This window comes from Balaenoptera physalus (genome assembly GCF_965194825.1).
Source record: "Balaenoptera physalus genome assembly, chromosome: 10".
Taxonomy (NCBI): domain Eukaryota; kingdom Metazoa; phylum Chordata; class Mammalia; order Artiodactyla; family Balaenopteridae; genus Balaenoptera; species Balaenoptera physalus.
Genome location: NC_138889.1, coordinates 28450889 through 28476521, shown reverse-complemented (window position 1 = coordinate 28476521; position 25633 = coordinate 28450889). Strand labels below are relative to the sequence as shown.

The 25633-nt window shown below is 35.8% G+C and overlaps 1 protein-coding gene and 1 long non-coding RNA gene across 2 annotated transcripts in view; one reads left to right on the top strand and one right to left on the bottom strand.

Annotated features, from left to right (window-relative positions):
* Positions 1 to 25633, bottom strand: part of LOC309636679 (centrosomal protein of 78 kDa-like) — a 528677-nt gene that overhangs the window by 215744 nt on the left and 287300 nt on the right. The gene's annotated exons all lie outside the window — the stretch shown is intronic.
* LOC309636732 overlaps positions 1 to 25633 on the top strand; it is a 228586-nt gene that overhangs the window by 154632 nt on the left and 48321 nt on the right. The gene's annotated exons all lie outside the window — the stretch shown is intronic.

Below are 25633 nucleotides of genomic sequence, written 5' to 3'. Positions count from 1 at the left end.
TGCACTGCAATGAAGAGTAGTCCCCACTAGCCACAACTAGAGAAAGGCTGCAAGCAGCAACAAAGACCCAATGCAGCCATAAATAAGTAAATAAATAAATAAATAAATAAAATTTATTTTAAAAAAAGGAAAATTAACTTGGTGTGATGATATTTTCATAAGTAATTAAATAAATGTAATTGGGATAGAAGTTTTTAGGTGAACTCTCTAGGAATAACTGTTTCAGAAATGTCTACTTAAAAATAGTTTCTCCAGATGTTTGGTAACTTGAAATTTTAGAGGTTTGCTAAATTAAGGTAAATGATGAATTCATTGAATATTTAGTTCATTTCCAAATAAGATAAAATACTGGAACATTAATTGCTAAACAAGTTTATATACTTTTGTAGTCTTACTAGAGGTAAAATAAAGATGCTTGGGTTTATTGGACATATGTCTTGTATCACATTAAAGAAAAATATTATGCTGTGAAGAGATTGTATGTTTCTAGGAATTATATAATATGTTCATAAGTTTACCAGTCAGGAAATCCTGGTATGACAAACAGTTCACAATTGCTTGCTTCTTGATTTTCACTAGAGTTTAAGGCTTTTAAGGGTTAAAAATTATAATATATATGTAATTAAAGCTACTAAAAATAAAAAGGGAAATATTTCTGCAAGGAAACTATGATATGTGTTTTCAGTAAAAAAAAAATATGAGGGGTGGAAGTGCGTTTTGTTAAGGGAAAAAAGTAATTTTTCGTAAAACGTTATGTCTAAGTGAGAAAAAAATAAAGGACAAACTAATATGGATACAGCAAGTTCTGGAAGGTTTGTGGTAAAGGGACCTTGCGAAAGGAGTTTACATGGTTAGGACCAGCTAAGATTAGATTGAATTTAGTTAAGTAAGTAAATTTTGTTATTAAACTAAGCTGGTGCAAACCTAGAATTTGGTTTTCTCTCCCCATGAAGAGGACAGAGTTTCCTTGGAATATTGATCTGATTTTGATAAAAGGTCGTAAAAGTTTCTTTATCTTTTAAGTAATCTATTGTAACTTTCTGAATTTTCCTTTGAAATCTTTTATTGTCACTTGATTAAGTGAATAAGTATTTTTTCACAGTGACCTATTATTTTATTTGGCCAGGGTTTTAAAACTTTTTGATATTTTTGACAAACTTCCCCTAATCAAATTCTAAATAGATTGTTATTGATCTGGAAATAACTTTGAGGTTTCCCAGAGGGCCCTTGGAACACCGCTAGAGATTTGTTTTCTCTCCTTGTCAAAGAAAGATATTAAATTAATTAGGCTTATTTGGTATGATGAGTTACATGGGAAGCATTGTCAAATGAGTGATGATAAACCTTTTTAGGTTATATTGTATAGGTAAATGTCATTAGTATAAAAGTTCTTGACGGACTTCCCTAGTGATGCAGTGATTAAGAATCCACCTGCCAAGGCAGGGGACACGGGTTTGAGCCCTGGTCTGGGAAGATCCCACATACTGCAGAGCAGCTAGGCCTGTGTGCCACAACTACTGAGCCTGTGCTCCAGAGCTCATGAACCACAACTGCTGAGCCCATGTGCCACAACTACTGGGGCCTGCATGCCTAGAGTCCATGCTCTGCAACAGGAGAGGCCACTGCAATGAAGAGTAGTACCTGCTTGCCCCAACTAGAGAAAGCTCGCATGCAGCAACCAAGACCCAATGCAGCCAAAAATAAATAAATAAATAAATTTATTTTTTAAAAAGTTCTTGAAATTTCTAAAATTTGAATAGGTCCTAGTATAATGTTACTTTATTTTAATATTTTATGTCACAAAAATAATCACATTTCTTTGTCAATTGCATTGTAATAAGGTCTTTAACCATGTTTTTAAAGTCTTTTGTCGTTTATAGACAGTTATTGTTGTCTTCTGATGCTATTGCAAAAAAATGTTTCATCTTAAGGAAGATTCCCAGAAAGAACTTTTTGACAAGTATAGATTTTTGATAACTTTCATATCATACTGCTGAAACCTTTCCCTTTAAGCTAATTTTGACTTACACCAACTTGTTTTTATTTTATTTTTTTGAGTTTATATTGGAGTACAGTTGATTAACAATGTTGTGTTAGTTCAGGTGTACAGCAAAGTGATTCAGTTATACGTGTGTGTGTGTGTGTGTGTGTGTGTATATATTCTCTCTATTTTTTTCCTGATTATTTTCCATATAGGTTATTATAGAGTATTGAGTTCTCTGTGCTATAAAGTAGATCCTTGTTGATTATCTATTTTATATATAGTACTGTATATATCTTAATCACAGCCTCCTAATTTATCCCTTCTCTCCACCTTTCCCCATTGGTAACCATAAGTTTGTTTTCTATGTTTATGAGTCTGTTTATGTTTTGTAAATAAGTTCATTTGTATCTTTTTTTAATAGTCCATGTATAAGTGATATTATATAATATTTGTCTTTCTCTGTCTGACTTACTTCACTTAGTATGATAATCTCTAGGTCCAACCATGTTGCTTATAGCAACTTGTAAAAGTGTAGAGAAAGACAAGACTTGTTGCGAGTAGAATTGAAACATTTATCTTTTCTCTCTACTTGATCCCTCCAGAAACTGGAAAATCTTAGGTTCCCAATAGCCTTATCAGGTGAATAAGGAAGGACACCTCTTGACAGGTGCAGGAATCTCAAGACATTTTGGGAACTTGAGAAGAGAATAATTTACCCAAATCTATAGATATTGCAGGTGGAATCTGATAGCAAACACTTGTTATGGCTTTCCTGGTCTTGAGAGCCATTTTAAAAGCTCAATTTGAGATCTCTTTTGAAAAGTTCCAGCAAAGCCAAAATTAAAAGAGCCTACATAATCACTTATGTAAATAAACAGACTAAAGTTATTAAAACCAGACATATTTTTCAAACAAATTAGTCTTAATTTGGCTATATTTGGTAAAGGAATAATTTGAAAGAGAAAAATATCAAGTTTTAATAATATACCTTTGTGGATATTAAGTTCTAATATTGTTAATTGTCTTTGAGGTTTGGTTTTTACTGCTTAAAATTCACTTCCAATATGACTCCTTGTTGCTATGTTGCATTATTGTAGAGGTCAATTAAATTATTAAAAGGATATTCTGAGTTTGTCTCTGAAGCTTACCACAGTAATCTACCTTTGGATAAAGATCAGATAACCCATAACCAGCAACCAGGAAATGATGCATCCTGGAAAAGACATCAGTCAAAGGACTCTCTCTCTCTCCATCCTAGATGGAAAGACCTTTATCAGGTATTCTTAACTAAGTCATGCACATAGAAACTAAAGGGAATTTACTCTTGAATTCATATTTCCCACTTAAAAAAGGTCTCTGCACTGGACTGGTATATAGAAATGACTGTTGACTTCAAACTCACATTAAAACCATACACAAACATGGGAGAAATGACACCCACACCAGGACAAGAAGAAGATGACAGCAGTGGTAGACTGCTGACCCAAGAATCTGGACCAGGCCTGTTAGCTCTCCTACTAATTATACTGTTTACCAAATCTTTGTCTCCCTATCAAAATTGAATATTATTGTTTTACTTCTAACTATACTTTTGACCCAATGTTCAGGAGGAAAAGAAATTCTCTAGTGAAATTGTCACAGAGTAAAAATATACTCATGACATGTTTTACTGCTTGTTTTAAGTCTATTGCTGAAAGAACACATAGAATTTTTGTGTGACAATTTGATGTAATTAATGTAAAACCTAAAAACTGTTTTCCTATCAGCATACCTCTTTGCTTGTTCATTATGTCTGATTAGTTTTCTCCCAGTGGATAACTAGGCAAATCTATCTATCGTCTATCTATCTACCTATCTATCTAACAAAAAAAGTGGCTTAGCACCCAGGGACATGATGGACACAGGGCATTCAGTAACCACTCTGGTATTGAGGGGCAAATACTTTGTTTATCAGTGCATTCTATCAAAAGGTTTGCAGTCAAAAGGAGGAAAGGATGGGGTAAATCTTCATGTATTGAGGTATAGTGAAGCCATTCTGGCTTATTCAGGATTTAACGTATATTTTAAGATGTTTTGTGGCCTGTCAAACATACATTGTGCATCTGCTTTAACCATTAAAGAAATAAATGCACTTAAAAATCAAAATAGGAAAGTTTCACTGAACTCTGCCCACCAGAGAAACAGCCACCTCTACCCACCACCAGTCCCTCCCATCAGGAAACTTGCACAAGCCTCTTGATAGCCTCATCCACCAGAGGGCAGACAGCAGAAGCAAGAACTACAACCCTGCAGCCTGTGGAACAAAAACCACATTCACAGAAAGGTAGACAAGATGAAAAGCCATAGGTCTATGTACCAGATGAAGGAACAAGACAAAACCCCAGAAAAACAACTAAATGAAGTGGAGATAGGCAACCTTCCAGAAAAAGAATTCAGAATAATGATAGTGAAGATGATCCAGGACCTCAGAAAAAGAATGGAGGCAAAGATCAAGAAGATGCAAGAAATGTTTAACAAAGACCTAGAAGAATTAAAGAACAAACAAACAGAGATGAACAATAAAATAACTGAAATGAAAACTACACTAGAAGGAATCAATAGCAGAATAACCAAGGCAGAAGAACGGGTAAGTGACCTGTAATGCAGAATTGTGGAATTCACTGCTGCAGAATAGAATAAAGAAAAAATAATGTAAAGAAATGAAGACAGCCTAAGAGACTGCTGGGACAACATTAAATACAATAACATTCACATTATAGGGGTCCCAGAAGGAGAAGAGAGAGAGAAAGAACCCAAGAAAATATTTGAAGAGATTATAGTCGAAAACTTCAATAACATGGGAAAGGAAATAGCCACCCAAGTCCAGGAAGCACAGAGAGTCCCATACAGGATAAACCCAAGGGGAAACATGCCGAGACACATAGTAATAAAACTGGCAAAAATTAAACACAAAGAAAAATTATTGAAAGCAGCAAGGGAAAAATGACAAATAACAGGCAAGGGAACTCCCATAAGGTTAACAGCTAATTTCTCAACAGAAACTGTACAAGCCAGAAGGGAGTGGCATGATATACTTAAAGTGATGAAAGGGAAGAAACTACAACCAAGATTACTCTACCAGAAAGGATCTCATTCAGATTCAATGGAGAAATCAAAAGCTTTACAGACAAGCAAAAGCTAAGAGAATTCAGCACCACCAAAACAGCTCTACAACAAATGCTAAAGGAACTTCTCTAAGTGGGAAACACAAGAGAAGAAAAGGACTTACAAAAACAAACCCAAAACAATTAAGAAAACGGTCATAGGAACATACCTATCGATAATTGCCTTAAACGTGAATGGATTAAATGCTTGAACCAAAAGTCACAGGCTTGCTGAATGGATACAAAAACAAGACCCATATATATGCTGTCTACAGGAGACCCACTTCAAACCTAGGGACACATACAGACTGAAAGTGAGGGGATGGAAAAATATATTCCATGCAAATGGAAATCAAAAAGAAGCTGGAGTAGCTATACTCGTATCAGATAAAATAGACTTTAAAATAAAGAATGTAACAAGAGACAAGGAAGAACACTACATAATGATCAAGGGATCAATCCAAGAAGATATAAAAATCATAAATATATATGCACCCAACATAGGAGCACCTCAATACATAAGGCAACTGCTAACAGCTATAAAAGAGGAAATCGACAGTAACATAATAATAGTGGGGGACTTTAACACCTCACTTACACCAATGGACAGATCATCCAAACAGAAAATTAATAAGGAAACACAAGCTTTAAATGACACAATAGACCAGATAGATTTAATTGATATTTATAGGGCATTCCATCCAGAGGCAGCAGATTACACTTTCTTCTCAAGTGCGAACGGAATATTCTCCAGGATACATCACATCTTGGGTCACAAATCAAGCCTCAGTAAAATTAAGAAAATCAAAATCATATCAAGCATCTTTTCTGACCACAATGCTATGAGATTAGAAATCAATTACATGGGAAAAAACAAAAATACATGGAGGGTAAACAATACATTACTAAATAACAAAGAGATCACTGAAGAAATCAAAGAGGAAATTAAAAAATACCTAGAGACAAATGACAATGAAAACACGACGACCCAAAACCTATGGGATGCAGCAAAAGCAGTTCTAAGAGGGAAGTGTATAGCTATACAAGCCTACCTAAAGAAACAAGAAAAATCTCAAATAAACAATCTAACCTTACACCTAAAGGAACTAGAAAAAGAAGAACAAACAAAACCCAAAGTTAGCAGAAGGAAAGAAATCATGAAGATCAGAGCAGAAATAAATGAAATAGAAACAAAGAAAACAATAGCAAAGATCAATAAAACTAAAAGTTGGTTCTTTGAGAAGATAAACAAAATTGATAAGCCATTAGCCAGACTCATCAAGAAAAAGAGGGAGAGGACTCAAATCAATAAAATCAGAAATGAAAAAGGAGAAGTTACAACAGACACCGCAGAAATACAAAACATCCTAAGAGACTACTACAAGCAACTTTATGCCAATAAAATGGACAACCTGGAAGAAATGGACAAATTCTTAGAAAGATATAACCTTACAAAACTGAACTAGGAAGAAACAGAAAATATGAACAGACCAATCACAAGTAATGAAATTGAAACTGTGATTAAAAATCTTCCAACAAACAAAAGTCCAGGACCAGATGGCTTCACAGGTGAATTCTATCAAACATTTAGAGAAGAGCTAACACCCATCCTTCTCAAACTCTTCCAAAAAATTGAAGAGGAAGGAACACTCCCAAACTCATTCTATGAGGCCACCATCACCGTGATACCAAAACCAGACAAAGACACTACAAAAAAAGAAAATTACAGACCAATATCACTGATGAATATACATGCAAAAATCCTCAACAAAATACTAGCAAACAGAATCCAACAACACATTAAAAGGATCATACACCACGATCAGGTGGGATTTATCCCAGGGATGCAAGGATTCTTCAATATACGCAAATCAATCAATGTGATAAACCATATGATCATCTCGATAGATGCAGAAAAAGCTTTTGACAAAATTCAATACCCATTTATGATAAAAACTCTCCAGAAAGTGGGCATAGAGGGAACCTACCTCAACATAATAAAGGCCATATATGACAAACCCACAGCAAACATCATTCTCAATGGTGAAAAACTGAAAGCATTTCCTCTAAGATCAGGAATGAGACAAGGATGTCCACGCTCACCACTATTATTCAACATAGTTCTGGAAGTCCTAGCCACGGCAATCAGAGAAGAAAAAGAAATAAAAGGAATACAAATTGGAAAAGAAGAAGTAAAACTGTCACTGTTTGCGGATGACATGATACTATACATAGAGAATCCTAAAACTGCCACTAGAAAACTGCTAGACCTAATTAATGAATATGGTAAAGTTGCAGGATACAAAATTAATGCACAGAAATCTCTTGCATTCCTATACACTAATGATGAAAAATCTGAAAGAGAAATTATGGAAACACTCCCATTTACCATTGCAACAAAAAGAATAAAATACCTAGGAATAAACCTACCTAGGGAGACAAAAGACCTGTATGCAGAAAACTATAAGACACTGATGAAAGAAACTAAAGATGATACCAACAGATGGAGAGATATACCATGTTCTTGGATTGGAAGAATCAACATTGTGAAAATGAGTATACTACCCAAAGCTATCTACAGATTCAATGCAATCCCTATCAAATTACCAACGGCATTTTTTATGGAGCTAGAACAAATCATCTTAAAATTTGTATGGAGACACAAAAGACCCCGAATAGCCAAAGCAGTCTTGAGGGAAAAAAATCGAGCTGGAGGAATCAGACTCCCTGACTTCAGACTATACTACAAAGCTACATTAATCAAGACAATATGGTACTGGCACAAAAACAAAAACATAGATCAATGGAGCAAGATAGAAAACCTAGAGATTAACCCACGCACCTATGGTCAACTAATCTATGACAAAGGAGGTAAAGATAAACAATGGAGAAAAGACAGTCTCTTCAATAAGTGGTGCTGGGAAAACTGGACAGCTACATGTAAAAGAATGAAATTAGAATACTCCCTAACACCATACACAAAAATAAACTCAAAATGGATTAGAGACCTAAATATAAGACTGGACACTATAAAACTCTTAGAGGAAAACATAGGAAGAACACTCTTTGACATAAATCACAGCAAGATCCTTTTTGATCCACCTCCTAGAGTAATGGAAATAAAAACAAAAATAAACAAGTGGGACCTAATGAAACTTCAAAGCTTTTGCACAACAAAGGAAACCATAAACAAGACGAAAAGACAACCCTCAGAATGGGAGAAAATATTTGCAAATGAATCAACGGACAAAGGATTAATCTCCAAAATATATAAACAGCTCATTCAGCTCAATATTAAAGAAACAAACACCACAATCCAAAAATGGGCAGAAGACCTAAATAGACATTTCTCCAAAGAAGATATACAGACGGCCACGAGGCACATGAAAAGCTGCTCAACATCACTAATTATTAGAGAAATGCAAATCAAAACTACAGTGAGGTATCACCTCACTCCTGTTAGAATGGGCATCATCAGAAAATCTACAAATAACAAATGCTGGAGAGGGTGTGGAGAAAAGGGAAACCTCTTGCACTGTTGGTGGGAATGTAAATTGATACAGCCACCATGGAGAACAATATGGAGGTTCCTTAAAAAACTAAAAATAGAATTACCATATGACCCAGCAATCCCACTACTGGGCATATACCCAGAGAAAACCGTAATTCAAAAAGACACATGCACCCGAATGTTCATTGCAGCACTATTTACAATAGCCCGGTCATGGAAGCAACCTAAATGCCCATCAACAGACGAATGGAAAAAAAAAAAAAAAAAAAAGCAAGTTGGTATTTGATTATGTTATATGATTATATTTTAAAATCTCTGTAAGATAGAAAAACTTTACCAGAGTTAAAAGACAGGCAACAAGATAGCAGAAAATTATTTATTTGCAAAAGAATATATTAGGCAAATAAGAAAAACATGAACAACCCAACAAAAAGGGGAAAACAATATGAAGACATAATTTACAAAGGTGGACAATATCTCAATATCTATTATGTAGAAATACGTAGTAATTTTCTAGAATGAAACAAATGCAAACTGAAACAAAAGTTATTTTTTAACTTTCAGATAAAAAATTAAAAGTGACAAAATCACTATTGACAGGAAGTGAGGAAAAAGATATTGCTATCTATTTCTTGTAGACATGTAATTTGGTACAGTTTGTGGAATATATTTATACCCCATTAATAATGCAATCATTATGCCCCATTAATCATGCCAATCATTTTTTGGAACCTACCCTAGAAACGCATGTATACAACAGTGAACATTAAATAGTGTTTGTAGTAGCAAAACAAAAAGGAAAATTATTTCAAAGTACATCAATGAGTGATTTGTTGAATAAAATATGATTCACCATTCTCATAGATAATTTGTAATAGTTTCAAAAAAGGAGGTAAATTTGTATGTACTAACATGAAGATATCTCAAACACGTACTTTTAATATAGAATTAAGTGGCAGGAATATATGAAACAATTTATAAAAAATTACATACATGTGCATATGTGTGTTTATATGTATTCACACATTTCATATATACTTATATGTTTATGTATCTGTGTATGTGTGTGCACACATGAACGTATACATAGATCAATATGTGATAAAACTTTTTCTTTAAATTTCTCAATTTTTTTCTTCCTACTCCCCCAAAGAACACATAAATCCTCAGCTTTGTATCTATTCTACAACTTTCTCTGTATGTGTACAATAATGTACCATAGATAATGATATAAGCTTCTAAAATTTTTAATTAAAATTGAATAATACTATATAAATTTTATACAATAAATCTTTGTCATTTAAAAATGACCAAGGGGGGCTTCCCTGGTGGCACAGTGGTTGAGAGTCTGCCTGCCGATGCGCAGGATGTGGGTTCGGGCCCTGGTCTGGGAGGATCTCACATGCCACAGAGCAACTAGCCCCGTGAGCCACAACTGCTGAGCCTGCACGTCTGGAGCCTGTGCTCTGCAGCAGGAGAGGCCGCGATGGTGGGAGGCCCGCACACCGCGATGAAGAGTGGCCCTGCTTGCCGCAACTGGAGAGAGCCCTCACACAGAGGTGGAGACCCAGCGCAGCCAAGGATGGATAAATAAATAAATAATAATTTAAAAAAATGACCAAGGGAATTTTTGTTAATATTTTATTGAAATATACCATACATACAAATAAGTGCACAAAAGCACACACTTGACCAAAGGAAAATATATAATATTGCTAGTCCAATGACTTGAAAAAAAATAGCTGGTGAGAAGAGCCAAGAATCAAACATAAAATTTCAAATACCAACTTTATTCTCTTCCAGGTTACTTGGTAGTTTAATAAAAGAACAATTGATAAGAACCTAGGATCAAGATGACAAGCATAATTGCAAACAAAGGAACCACTTTACCAAAATCTTTCTCTCATTGTTTGAACATAGTGAAAATACCTACTTATTGATATCTTTACTCTATGTAATGATTTCAAATTTTGCTGCCTTCATTATGATCAAACTGAGATTAAAATAATCAGTCAAAATAAGGGGGTTAGTAGAAAGAGAAAATAACCTTCTCCGTTTTATCTCCTTTCCCTTTTGCAACATATATTTCTTGGTTTGGAGATTTGAAATTTCATGGTCTGTTTAACTCAGTGTTGCTATTTGTGATTCCACAGTACTCAGTAAAATCACTACATTCCCAACACACCTACATGACCTAGTTAATGAATGTCCTGAATGCTCTGAGTAGAGTTATGATGATGATATGCTGTGGTCAGGCCAGAGCACAGGATGAGACCCAAAAAGGGTTCATTTTCTCTCTTGGCTACTGATTTGCTATGTAAAATTGAATATTATACTTAGTTTCTAAATCTTAACTTCTCCCATGAAATACAAGGCTAATAATAGTGCATTTGATTGTGAAGTACTTTGGCAACCTTGTCAGAAAATCATAGTGAGTGTACATATGCATTATTTATGAGGTCTAAGAGATATGTAATGGTAATTGTTTGTTTTTCTACAAAAATTATTTCCATAGAAATGGATTAACCAATACTGAACTTGTTGGAAATTATAGAAAATCAAATAAAAAAATAGTAAGTCTCAACTTAATGATTACATGAGTGACCTATCTAGTATCCATCCAGATGATTGTTCAATTTTAATTAATACTGAGCATAAGGTAAAAAAAAAACCACAAAATATTAATTGCATTAAACTATCTTAACAACAAATGCAACAAATTCCTGTACATTTAACTGCTAATATTAATTGATTAATTTAATCATTCAGAAATCAATCTACTGCTGGAACTCAACAGACCATCTTTTATATCAGGCCATAGCCAAAGTTATGTCCTCCTGTCTAAACAGATTACCATACTAAAAAACAACAGATATTCCATGAATGTACTTCTCTCTTAGTTGTCTCAGTACACATTTACTAGGTAAAATTAAGCAATGTTAGCTTTATTCAATAAAAGTTGAGCAAAATTTAGTTAATTTGTACTTTACTCTAGAGAATTAGAGATATGAGTGGAAAATCTACAGAGCCTATCATGGAGATGTTCATTACTGTGGCCTGAGTTGTAAAAGGAAGTCCCCTCTTCCTCTTCACACATATAGGATGGTAGATAAAATAAATTTTATTTTATGAAATACATGAGTGAGATTAAAATTAAGTACCAGAATTTGAGGTAACACATAAAAATGAGAAGTTAAAGTTTTGTGATCTAGAAACCAGATATATGGAATTTGGGTTAGTGATTCTATTGACCACATGGAATAGATAAGCATTGGGCTACAGTTATTATGCTTAGAAGAGGGCTAGGAGCTATCAATATAGGAGCAAGGAATAGTTATCCCATCCATGAATTGGAGTTTAGAAACTTCAGCTCTTCAGTTCAAGGATATGGCACAAAGGTGAGCTGCTTGACTATGGCTCTGGTGGTAACAGAAACAGTAGTTTAACCCGAATGCAAGTTTTGAGCCATAAGTCTTGCATGCAATGTGGGAAATCCTGGAACCTAAAGTAAATATATTAATAACAAGGGAGACCTTCAAGATGGCAGAGGAGTAAGACGTGAAGATCACCTTCCTCCCCACAAATACATCAAAAATACATTTACATGTGGAACAACACCTACAGAACACCTACTGAATGCTGACAGAAAACCTCAGACTTCCCAAAAGGCAAGAAACTCCCCACATACCTGGGTGGGGAAAAAGAAAAAAGAAAAAACAGAGACAAAAGAATAGGGATGAGACCTGCACCTCTGGGAGGGAGCTGTGAAGGAGGAAAAGTTTTCACACACTAGGAAGCTCCTTCACTGGAGGAAACGGAGGGTGGGTGGTGGGGGGAGATTTGGAGCCACGGAGGAGAGTCCAGCAACAGGGGGACAGATGGCAAAGTGGAGAGACTCCCATACAGAGGATCAGTGCTGACCAGCACTCACCATCCTGAGAGGCTTGTCTGCTCACCCACTGGAGCAGGTGGGGCCTGGGAGGAGCTGAGGCTTGGGCTTCAGATGTCAGATCCCAGGGAGAGGACTGGGGTTGGCTGCATGAACACAGCCTGAAGGGAGCTAGTGCACCACAGCTAGTTGGGAGGGGGTCTGGGAAAAATTCTAGACGTTCCTAAGAGGCAAGAGACCATTGTTTCGGGACAAGAGGGGATTCCTTACTCGTCTGCCCAGAGAAGGCAGAGCACCTCCTAAACAAGCTCCAGAGACAGGTGTGAGCCATGGCTCTCAGCTCAGACAACAGAGACTGGCATGAAATGCTAGCATGGCTGCCGCTGCCACCAAGAATCCTGTGTGCAAGTGCAGGTCACTATCCACAACCCACCCCAGGAGGCTGTGCAGCACACCACTGCCAGGGCCCCGTGATCCAGAAACAACTTCCCCAGGAGAACACATGGTGCACCTCAGGCTGTTACAACATCAAGTCGGCCTCTGCCATCACAGGCTTGCTCCACATTCCAATTACAACTGCTGTACACCTCCCTCTCCGCAGTCTGAGTTAGCCAGAGCCCCTTAATCAGCTGCTGTTTTAACCCCATCCTGCCTGGCTGGGAACAGATGCCTGAGAGCTACCTACATTCAGAGGTGGGGTTACAACCAAAGCTGAACCCCAGGAGCTGTGTGAACAAAGAAGAGAAAGGGAAGTTTCTCCATACAGCATCAGGAGCAGTGGATTAAACCCCCATGATCAACTTGATGTACCCTGCATCTGTGGAATACCTGAATAGACAATGAATCATCCCAAAATTGAGGCTGTGGACTTTGGAAGAAATTGTAGACTTGGGGTTTACTGCCTGCAGCTGACTTATTTATGATTTTTATGTTTATCTTAGTATAGTATTTAGTGCCTGTTATCATTGGTGGCTTTGTTTATTGCTTTGTTTGCTCTCTTCTTTTTTTATTAGTATTAGTTTAAAATTTTTTATTTTAATAATCTTTAAAATTTTTAAATTTTAACAAATAACTTTTTTTTTAAATTTCTTTGTTTCTCCCTTTTCTTCTGAGCTGTGTGGCTGAGAGGGCCTTGGTGCTCTGGCCTGGTGTCAGGCCTGAGTCTCTGATGTAGGAGAGCCGAGTTCAGGACATTGAAACACCAGAGACCTCCTGGCCCCATGTAATATCAATTGGTGAGAGCTCTCCCAGAGATCTCCAACTCAACGTTAAGACCCAACTCCACCCAACGGCTAGCAAGCTCGAGTGCTGGATGCCCCATGCTAAACAATTAGCAAGACAGGAACACAACCCCACTCATTAGCAGAGAGGCTGCTTAAAATCATACTAAGCTCACAGACACCCCAAAACACACCATAAGAAGCAGCTCTGCCCACCAGAAAGACAAGAGCCAGCCCCATCAGCAAAACACAGTCACCATTACCCTCCACCAGGAAGCCTACACAAGCCACTGAACCAAACTTACCACTGAGAGCAGACACCAAAAACAATGGGAACTACAAACATGCGGCCTGCAAAAGGGAGACCCCAAACACAATAAGTCAAAAAAAAAAAAAATGAGAAGACAGAGAAATATGCAGCAGATGAAGGAGCAAAGTAAAAAACCCACTGGACCAAACAAATGAAGAGGCAATAGTCTACCTGAAAAAGAATTCAGAGCAATGATAGTAAAGATGATCCAAAATCTTGGAAATAGAATGGAGAAAATAGAAGAAATGTTTAACAAGGCCCTAGAAGAACTAAAGAGCAAACAAACAATGATGAACAACACAATAAATGAAATTTAAAATTCTCTAGAAGGAATCAATAGCAGAATAACTGAGGCAGAAGAACGGATAAGTGACCTGGAAGATAAAATAGTGGAAACAACTAAGGCAGAGCAGAATAAAGAAAAAAGAATGAAAAGAATTGAGGACAGTCTCAGAGACCTCTGGGACAACATTAAACACACCAACACTTGAATTATAGGGGTCCCAGAAGAAGAAGAGAAAAAGAAAGGGACTGAGAAAGTATTTGAAGAGATTATAGTTGAAAACGTCCCTAACATGGGAAAAGAAATAGTCAATCAAGTCCCGGAAGTGCAAAGAGTCACATACAGGATCAATCCAAGGAGAAATATGCCAAAACACATATTAAGCAAACTATCAAAATTAAAAACAAATGCAGAGCAGAAAAAAGAAAAAAGAATGAAAAGAATTGAGGAGAGTCTCAAGGACCTCTGGGACAATATTAAATGCATGAACATTTGAAATATAGGGGTCCCAGAAGAAGAACAGAAAAAGAAAGGGACTGAGAAAATATTTGAAGAGATTGTAGTTGAAAACTTCCTTAATATGGGATAGGAAATAGTTAATCAAGTCCAGGAGAAACAGAGAGTCCTATACAGGATAAATCCAAGGAGAAACACGCCAAGACATATATTAATCAAACTATCAAAAATTAACTATGAAGAAAATATATTAAAAGCAGCAAGGGAAAGACAACAAATAACACACAAGGGAATCCCCATAAGGTTAACAGCTGATATTTCAGCAGAAACTCTGCAAAGCAGAAGGGAGTGGCAGGACATATTTAAAGTGATGAAAGGGAAAAACCTACAGCCAAGAATACTATAACCATCAAGGATTTCATTCAGATTTGACAGAGAAATTAAAAACTTTACAGACAAGCAAAAGCTAGGAGAATTCAGCACCACCAAACAAGCTTTACAACAAATGCTAAAGGAACTTCTCTAGGCAAGAAATACAAGAGAAGGAAATCACCTACGATAACAAACCCAAAACATTTAAGAAAATGGGAATAGGAACATAAATATCGATAATTACCTTAAATGTAAATGGATTAAATGCTCCCACCAAAAGACATCGACTGGCTGAATGGATACAAAAACAAGACCCGTATATATGCTGTTTACAAGAGACCCACTTCAGACCTAGGGACACATACAGATTGAAAGTGAGGGGATGGAAAAAGATATTCCATGCAATTGGAAATCAAAAGAAAGCTGGAGTAGCAATCCTCATATCAGACAAAACAGACTTTAAAATAAAGACTATTACAAGAGACAAAGAAGGAAACTACATAATGATCAAGGGACAAATCCAGGAAGATATAACAATTGTAAATATTTATGCACCCAACATAGGAGCACCTCAATACATAAGGCAAATACTAACAGCCATAAAAGGGGAAATTGACAGTAACACAATCATAGTAGGGGACTTTAACACCACACTTTCACCAATGGACAAATCATCCAAAATGAAAATAAATAAGGAAACAAAAGCTTTAAATGACACATTAAAAAGGATAGACTTAATTGATATTTATAGGATGTTCCATCTCAGAACAACAGAATACACTTTCTTCCGAAGTGCTCATGGAACATTCTTCAGGATAGATCATATCTTGTGTCACAAATCAAGCCTTGGTAAGTTCCAGAAAATTGAAATCCTATCAAGTATCTTTTCTGACCAGAACATTATGAGACTGGATATCAATTACAGGAAAAAAACTGCAAAAAGTACAAACACATGGAGGTTAACAATACACTACTAAATAGCCAAAGATCACTGAGGAAATCAAAGAGGAAATAAAAAAGTACCCAGAAACAAATGACAAGGAAAACATAATGATGCAAAACCTATGGGATACAGCAAAAGAAGTTTTAAGAGGGAAGTTCATACCAATACCATCCTACTGCAAGAAACAAAAAAAAATCTCAAATAAACAATCTAAACTTACACCTAAAGCAATTAGAGAAAGAAGAACAACAACAAAAAAACACCCAAAGTTAGCAGAAGGAAAGAAATCAAAAAGATGAGATCAGAAATAAATAAAAAAGAAATGGAGCAAACAATAGCAAACATCAAAAAAAGTAAAAGTTGGTTCTTTGAGAAGGTAAACAAATTGAAAAACCCTTAGCCAGACTCATCAAGAAAAAAAGGGAGAAGACTCAAATCAATAGAATTAGAAATGAAAAACGAGAACTAACAACTAACACTGCAGAAATACATGAGAGATACATGAGAGTTATACATGAGAGTTACATGAGAGTTACTACAAGCAACTCTATGCCAATAAAATGGACAACCTGGAAGAAATGAACAAATTCTTAGAAAGGTATAACCTTCCAAGACTGAATCAGGAAGAAATAGAAAAGCTGAACAGACAAATCACAAGCACTGAAATTGAAACTGTGATGAAAAATCGTCCAACAAACAAAAGACCACGACCAGATGGCTTCACAGGCCAATTCTATCAAACATTTAGAGAAGAGCTAACACGTAGCCTTCTCAAAATCTACCAAAATATAGCAAAGGGGCAACACACCGAAACTCATTCTATGAGGCCACCATCACCATGATACCAAAACCAGACAAAGAGGTCACAAAGAAAACTACAAGCCAATATCACTGATGAACATAGATGGAAAAATCCTCAAAAAACCACTAGCAACCAGAATCCAACAGCACATTAAAAGGATCATAAACCATGATCAAGTGGGGTTTAACCCAGGAATGCACAGATTCTTCAATATACAGATATCTATCAATATGATACACTCTATTAACAAATTGCAGAATGAAAACCATGTGATCATCTCAATAGAGGCAGAAAAAGCTTTTGACAAAATTCAACACCCATTTTTGATAAAAACCCTACAGAAAGTAGGCATAGAGGGAACTTACCTCATCATAATAAAGGCCATATATGACAAAACCACAGCCAACATCGTTCTCAATGGTGAAAAACTGAAACCATTTCCACTAAGATAAGGAAAAAGACAAGGTTGCCCACACTCACCACTATTATTCAACATAGTTTTGGAAGCTATAGCCACAGCAATCAGGGAAGAAAAAGAAATAAAAGGAATTCAAATTGAAAAAGAAAAAGTAAAGCTGTCACTGTTTGCAGATGACATGATACTATACATAGAGAATCCAAAATGTGCCACCAGAAAACTACTAGAGCTAATCAATGAATCTGGTAAAGTTGCAGGATACAAAATTAATGCACAGAAATCTCTTAAATTCCTATACACTAATGATGAAAAATCTGAAAGTGAAATTAAGAAAACACTCCCATATACCATTGCAACAAAAAGAATAAAATACCTAGGAATAAACTTACCTAAGGAGACAAAAGACCTGTATGCAAAAAGCTATAAGACACTGATGAAAGAAATTAAAGATGATACAAATAGATGGAGAGATATACCATGTTCTTGGTTTGGAAGAATAAACATTGTCAAAATGACTATACTACTCAAAGCAATCTACAGATTAATGCAATCCCTATCAAACTACCACTGGCATTTTTCACAGAACTAGAACAGAAAATTTCACAATTTGTATGGAAACACAAAAGACCCCAAAGAGCCAAAGCAATCTTGAGAACGAAAAATGGAGCTGGAGGAATCAGGCTCCCTTGACTTCAGACTATACTACAAAGCTATAGTAATCAAGACAGTATGGTACTGGCACAAAAACAGAAATATAGATCAATGGAAGAGGATAGAAAGCCCAGAGATAAACCCATGCACATATGGTCACCTTATCTTTGATAAGGGAGGGGAGAATAAACAGTGGAGAAAAGACAGCCTCTTCAATAAGTGGTGCTGGGAAAAATGGACAGTTACATGTAAAAGAATGAAATTAGATCACTCCCTAACACCATACACAAAAATAAAGTCAAACTGGATTACAGACATAAATATAAGGCCAGACACTATAAAACTCTTAGAGGAAAGCCTGGGCAGAACACTCTATGACATAAATCACAGCAAGATCCTTTTTGACCCACCTCCTAAAGAAATGGAAATAAAAACAAAAATAAACAAATGGGACCTAATGAAACATAAATTTTTTTGCACAACAAAGGAAACCATAAACAAGATGAAAAGACAACCCTCACAATGGGAGAAAATATTTGCAAATGAAGCAACTGACAAAAGATAAATGTCCAGAATATACAAGCAGCTCACGTAGCTCAATATCAAAAAAACAAACAACCCAATCTAAAAATGGACAGAAGACCTAAATAGACATTTCTCCAAAGAAAGCGTACAGATGAAAAGCAGGAGACAAAAAGCACATGAAAAGGTGTTCAACATCACTGATTATTAGAGAAATGCAAATCAAAACTACAATGAGCTATCACCTCACACCATTCAGAATGTCCATTAACAAAAAACCTTCGAACAATAAATGCTAGAGAGGATGAGGAGGAAAGGGAACCCTCTCGCACTGTTGGTGGGAATGTAAATTGGTACAACTACTCTGGGGAACAATGTGAAGTTTCATTAACAAACTAGAAATAGAACTTCCATATGACTCAGCAATCCCACTTCTGGGCATATACCCAGAGAAAACCATAATTCAAAAGGATACATGCAGGCCAATGGTCATTGTGGCACTATTTACAATAGCCAGGGCATGGAAGCAACCTAAATGTCCATCAACAGAGGAATGGAGGGTTTCCCTGGTGCCACAGTGGTTGAGAATCTGCCTGCCAATGCAGGGGACACGGGTTCGAGCCCTGGTCTGGGAAGGTCCCACATGCCGCGGAGCGACTAGGCCCGTGAGCCACAATTGCTGAGCCTGCGCGTCTGGAGCCTGTGCTCCGCAACAAGAGAGGCCGCAATAATGAGAGGCCCACGCACTGCAATGAGGAGTGGCCCCCACTTGCCGCAACTGGAGAAAGCCCTCGCACAGAAACGAAGACCCAACACAGCCATGAAGAAATAAATAAATAAATAAATAAATAAATAAATAAATAAATAAATAAAATCCAAAGTTAAAAAAAAAAACAGAGGAATGGATAAAAAATGTGGTACATTTATGCAATGGACTATTACTTAGAAATTAAAAAGAGAACAAAATAATGCCTTTTGCAGCAACATGGATGGACCTAGATACTGTCATACTGAGTGAAGACACAGAAAGAAAAAATATCACATGATATCGCTTATATGTGGAATCTAAAAAAAGGGGGGGGTACAAATAAACCTATTTACAAAACAGAAGTAGATTCATGGATGTAGAAAACAAACTTATGGTTACCAGGGGATGGGGGGGGACAAATTGGTAGATTGGACTGACATATACACACTATCATATATAAAATAGATGACTTATAAGAACCTGCTGTATAGCACAGGAACTCTACTCAATACTCTGTAATGGCCTATATGGGAAAAGAATCTAAAAAAAAAAAGAGTGGATATATATGTATGTATAATTGACTCTCTTTGCTGTACATCTAAAATTAACACAACATTATAAATCAACTATACTCCAATAAAAATTTTTTAAAAAATGAACCAAAAACAATGACCCTCAAAGAATCCTAGTCTAATCCCCCATGAAACCATACCATGGAATACTTCCACAATCCATGGCTCACAAAAGGCCCCTAAAACAGATAATTTCCAATAAAGGTGAGTCCATAGAGAAAAGTTACAAAGTATGCAGTGAAATCTATTGCCATGAGATATAGACAGCTGATATAAGAGTCAAACCAAAGGAACCAGAGGAAAATAGAGCTATTAGAAAGAGACTTTGAGATAAGTACTTCAGAATGTTCAAAACGATCATAAAGTAGAATTAATGAAGTAATAATGGCAAATTTAAAGCATAATGAAATGGAAGCCTAGAAATGAAAAATGTAAAAATTAAAATTTAAGAAAATAATACTTTGGTTCATTACAGAGTAGAGTTGATACAACTGAAGACAGAATTATTGAATTGAAAAATAGATCTGTGAACGGCACTCAGAAGCCAGCACAGAGAGATATTTTGGTCATCTTTTAAAAATATGAAAGAGTATAAAGCATGGAAAATAGAGTATCTCCAAGATACATCTAATAATATTTCAGAAGAAAAAGCCATATTTAAAAATTAACTGTGGAGAAATTTGATGAAAGATTAAATCCTTGGAGGAAGATGCCAAAATGTAAGGAGAAAAAAAATTGTCACATGCAACAGTTCCCTAACTTAAAAGTAACAAAACAGCAGACAATCTTTAAAAACTGCCAGAGTAAAGAGGACAAATGGAGGACTATCAGAAGGATGGCATGTTTCTTATGCAAAAGAGTGAATGACAGAAAATGACATTGTAAAATCTTAAACATGCTCAAAAATTATAATTCTGTACTCAAATAAATTATTATTGATAAGTGGATGTGAATCGGAAAACAAAATTTTTTCAAGCAAATAATAATGGGTCTATTGCAAATAGACTATCACAGAAGAAGTCCTCAAGAATACACAACAGCAAGAAGGAAAGTCAACTCAAAGGAGAAATAGATTTCAAGAGGCAACTAATAAGAGGCTATAATTACATATATTTTTCCCCTAAAAATACTATCAATTCATCTATTTTTAGTGATAAAGTATTAAAAGTTTTTAAATTCTTTACATTTATAATTTTTACTATAAGCATATTATTTTCTAATAAGTAAAACAGTAAAAATGTCTTTTAAAACTTGAAAGAGAGACTAACATTGGTAATTTTCAGCCTCTGCTCACAGGCCTATCGCCTTGGAAATTCTATTAGTTCTCTGAGAAGGGTTTATCTAGTACCACTGGTACTGCTTAGGTTATAAATCAAAATTGACATACGGATGAATTTCAAATTTATCTATCATGAAAGTAAAAAAAGAATCACAATCACAGAGAAGTTATCCTAGTATCAAAGGATAGAGGTAGCTCTACAATAAAATATAAAATACTTGGATAAAATATTACCCTTGAGATACTTCACAGGAGATAGAATAAATACATAAGAAAACGCCTTGCTTATAGCCTGGGATGTTACCATGCTAAGGGTTCATGATTGGTGAGGAAATATTTCATAGAATTGTGGTTGTACTAAGCAATCCCTATCATGAACCCTGAATCACAGCCTATCATGAAGTCAACCAGGACTTTTAATACTAGAAAAAGAGTGCTAAATTGTAATACTTTCTGTGGTTTTTTGTGGAGGTGAAAATCCATGCAGACAACTTTGCACCTCCTTGAGTCATGGTTTCAGGTTATCAGTCAGAAAAAATGAAAGAAACTAAAACCTCAAAAAAATAAATAAATAAAAAAGAATGAAAGTCTGTCATCTGCAGCAATTTGGATGAACCTAGAGCATAATATGCTTAGTGAAATAAGTCAGACAGAGAAAGACAAATGCTGTATAATATCACTTATATATGGAATCTAAAAATAATACACATTAATGTATATGCAAAATAGAAATGGATTCACAGATATAGAAAAGTAACTTGTGGCTATAAAAAAGGAGAGGGGTGGGGAGAAGGAAAAATTAGGGGTATGAGAGTAACAGATATAAACTACTATGTATAAAATAGGTAATTGACAAGGATATATTGCATAGCACAGGGAATTATAGCCATTATCTTGTAATAACTTATAATGGAGTATAATCTAAAAAAATACTGAATCACTATGCTTTAAAACTGAAAAATAATATTGTAAAGCAATTATACTTCAATTAAAAATCCTATTAAAATTTTTAAAAATACATGCAAAGTGCTGGGAGGAGGCATTCAATTTTGAAAATGTTCTTACTTGTTATATACACAAGTATTCATGGGTAAAATGATACTATTTGTTATTTGATTTGAAATATTCCAGTGCTTCCTCACCCCCAAAAGATTTCATCTGGGGAGACAGATGAAACAAGAAATGTAGAATGCTGATACTTTTCAGAGCTAAGATTATGTTTACACAGGAATTCCCTGTATTATTCTCTTGTCTCTTGAATGTTTTAAAAATCCGTAATAAAAAAGTTTTTAAATATACAAAAAAAAAAAAAAAAGCACTGTATAGAAGCACATTTGGGGCCCCTATTATATCTGCTTTGTGACTATCAAGAGTTAGGTTTCTTTTGTCTTGGCTTTAGTTAAGAGTCAGACCCATTCACAGAAGTGACCTTTATTAAATACGGAATATTAGAATGAACATTTATATGTATGCCCTGATCTCTTTAAACTTTTGGAAGATAATAATAGAAACCATACGGTATCTTAAGCAAAAAGTGTGAGATGTATTATGAGGATTGTCATAAAAACAAGGCCAAATTCATAGAGAAGAACATACCAAGCTTGAAGCAGCAGTATTAAATGAGGAAAGCTCTTGAACACAGAAGCAGTAGCCACTGAGACAATTCCCTCTTGCTCATAACATTCTAAGTCAGTACTGAAATATAGGGCAAACTCAAATGACAGTCTGCAGAGGAGGCACTTCAAACCTTTGGCTGTGTTTTCTTATCCTGCCAACTCAATACTCATGCTGGGTGAACAATGGCCTCTCTCTAGTATGACCACAGACTGGATAGGTCCCTTTGGTTGCAGCCATATAATATGGCAATTTAGCAGCTCGGTTTGCACAACAGTGTGGATTGGAAAATACCAGCCCCTCTCCTGGTGTGATCAGGAGCTAGGTCCAAGTTTTTCTTTTGACTAGAATTAATTACTTCAAGCACTAGTCCATAATGGGTTTCCATGGATGTCTGCATGAAGCCAACTCCTTTTATGAATCCAGCCTGCAAGAAATCAGTCTTGGACAAATTAACCATTAGCTCTCAGAGATAGAATATATATTTCACAGAGACTATGATTAGAGAGAGTAGCCAGGCACAGCAGTTGTCCAAAGCCAGGAAAAGAAAATCTGCCATAAACCAAGCCAGGTTTTCTTGTTCTCTCTCTCTCACCATCATCTTTCTTCTGCTTCACTATACATATTCATCTCTTATCACTCTGAGAACCAACTTCCTTTGTTTCTCCCTGCATATGATAGATGATATCACCCCCTGCATTTGAATTTGTATGTTCCCAGTTTCAGCAACAAGTACAGTCCAAGTCCAAATTTCTTAGAGAAAGAATACCACTGGCTCTGTTTTAGTCAAATATTAATCCCTGTTCAATATACTATGGCTCAGGGAGACAGGGCAACATACTATAAGCATACCTTCCATTAGTGGGAATGGTAGTAGTATTCAGAGACAGAGAAAAGCAGCAACTGGAGAGAGATTGCTCTATCCTAAAGCCTGCCCCCACCTGTATGTATTATCTCAGTGAATTTTAATCAGTTTCAACTCAGGCCAGTTTCATGGGTATCATTTCTACTACTCTTTATCCTCATCTTCACTATATAATCAATAACTCATTCCTGTCAATTTTATATATTTGATATTTTTAAACTTCTTATAGTGTAAGAAAAATAAAAATAAAATTGTGTGAATCAATTATAGAAAAAAACCTTGCTTAAGTGGGGCATTCTCAGTGAGGCCTTCTCACCCTCCTCTACAGGCCATAACTCCTCACAATATAATCACTGAGGAGGTAAAACTGTTATAACTGAGTAAACTGTGGGGAAGTTTTTGAGGTTGTTTTTGTAAAAATTGTTTTTTGGTTTAGCCACAGAACTCCCTGTTCTAGAATTTTGTGGCCCTCCATCAAATGATGCTCAGAAATATGATATAATAAATATGACTAGATAAAAAATTAGTCTTAACTTTAAGAATTTTCTTTGTGACCTAGGAAATTCACATATACTCTCTGGACCAGCTTCTTCACTCAAATCCAATCTCTTATCTACTATTCAAAAAAACAATCTTTGAAAATATTACCTCTCTCTTAAATGATTCCTACCTATAACTAGGGTATGACTTCAGTTGAAAAGTGACAGAAATCCAACCAAATCAGCTATAGAATTTTGGAAGGGTTAAACAACAAAACACCTTCCGGGTTTCATATCATATAGCTTCCACCACAGAGAGGACTGACTATTCCAATTCAAAAGATCTTGGGGTCAAGACCCCCTCTGAGCCAACAGAAAAAAATGTAGCTGGAGAAAGTCCTGTAAAAGCTTAGTAGGTTCAAAAATACATATACAGACACTGGGATCATTCCAGAGAGACGTGGAATGCATGTTAGGGCCGACATCTTATAGAGAGGCTCCTATAGACTATATTGACTTCTTAAATAACCATGTGATTATTCTAGGTTACAAGTCATAAAGTCCATAATGATAGGAATTACATCTACTTAACTCACAAATCAAGCCTGAAGAAACGGAAATAGAACTACAATTTATTGCTTATGTGCTGTATATTTATACATGTTTTAAAAATTTCATATTTGATATTAACACTACTATGAAGAAAATAAAATCATTTCCTCTCTCTCTTTAAATGAGGAAACTGAAAATTATAGAATAAAAATATAATCATATAGCTTAGAGTTTGGATCCAATTTGGTCTCATTCCAAAGCCCATTTTCTTTATGATATTATACTTCCCCTTATCAGGTTCCAGGATTTCCTGGACACTCAAATGTTGGTGGAAATGAAATTGATATTTTAATCATTTTCATTCCTAGGGTATAAAATGAAAAATAATTTACATAAGCAGTGGCAGTTGAGTCATGCAGACAGTCACATGTGGTAGTGAGCAACTCCAATAGACAGCTTGAGCAGACATTTATGCCTATGGGGATGAAGTCTTTAGAGGCCCATGTTGCAGAATTTACAGAGAAGAAACTCGGTAAATATATGTTGAATGACTATTGAATAACCTATTACCAGCTAGCATTGTCTGTTCCTCAGTTATGTATACAACACTTCACTGACAGTTCCAAGTATAGCAAAGGGGCACTCTTTGAGCTAAGAAGACCCTAATGCAATACTCCACTTTATCAGTGTTAATTTTTTTTATACTAAGGCACTATGATAAAATAAAATAACTCCTAGTGATGATAAATAACTCATGAAAACTACAGTGGAACTAAAAATATTCTTGGGTTTAAAAAGCTATCTATGGGCTTCCCTGGTGGCGCAGTGGTTGAGAATCTGCCTGCCAATGCAGGGGACACGGGTTCGAGCCCTGGTCTGGGAGGATCCCACATGCCGTGGAGCGACTAGGCCCGTGAGCCACAATTGCTGAGCCTGCGCGTCTGAGCCTGTGCTCCGCAACAAGAGAGGCTGCTACAGTGAGAGGCCCACGCACCGCGATGAAGAGTGGCCCCCACTTGC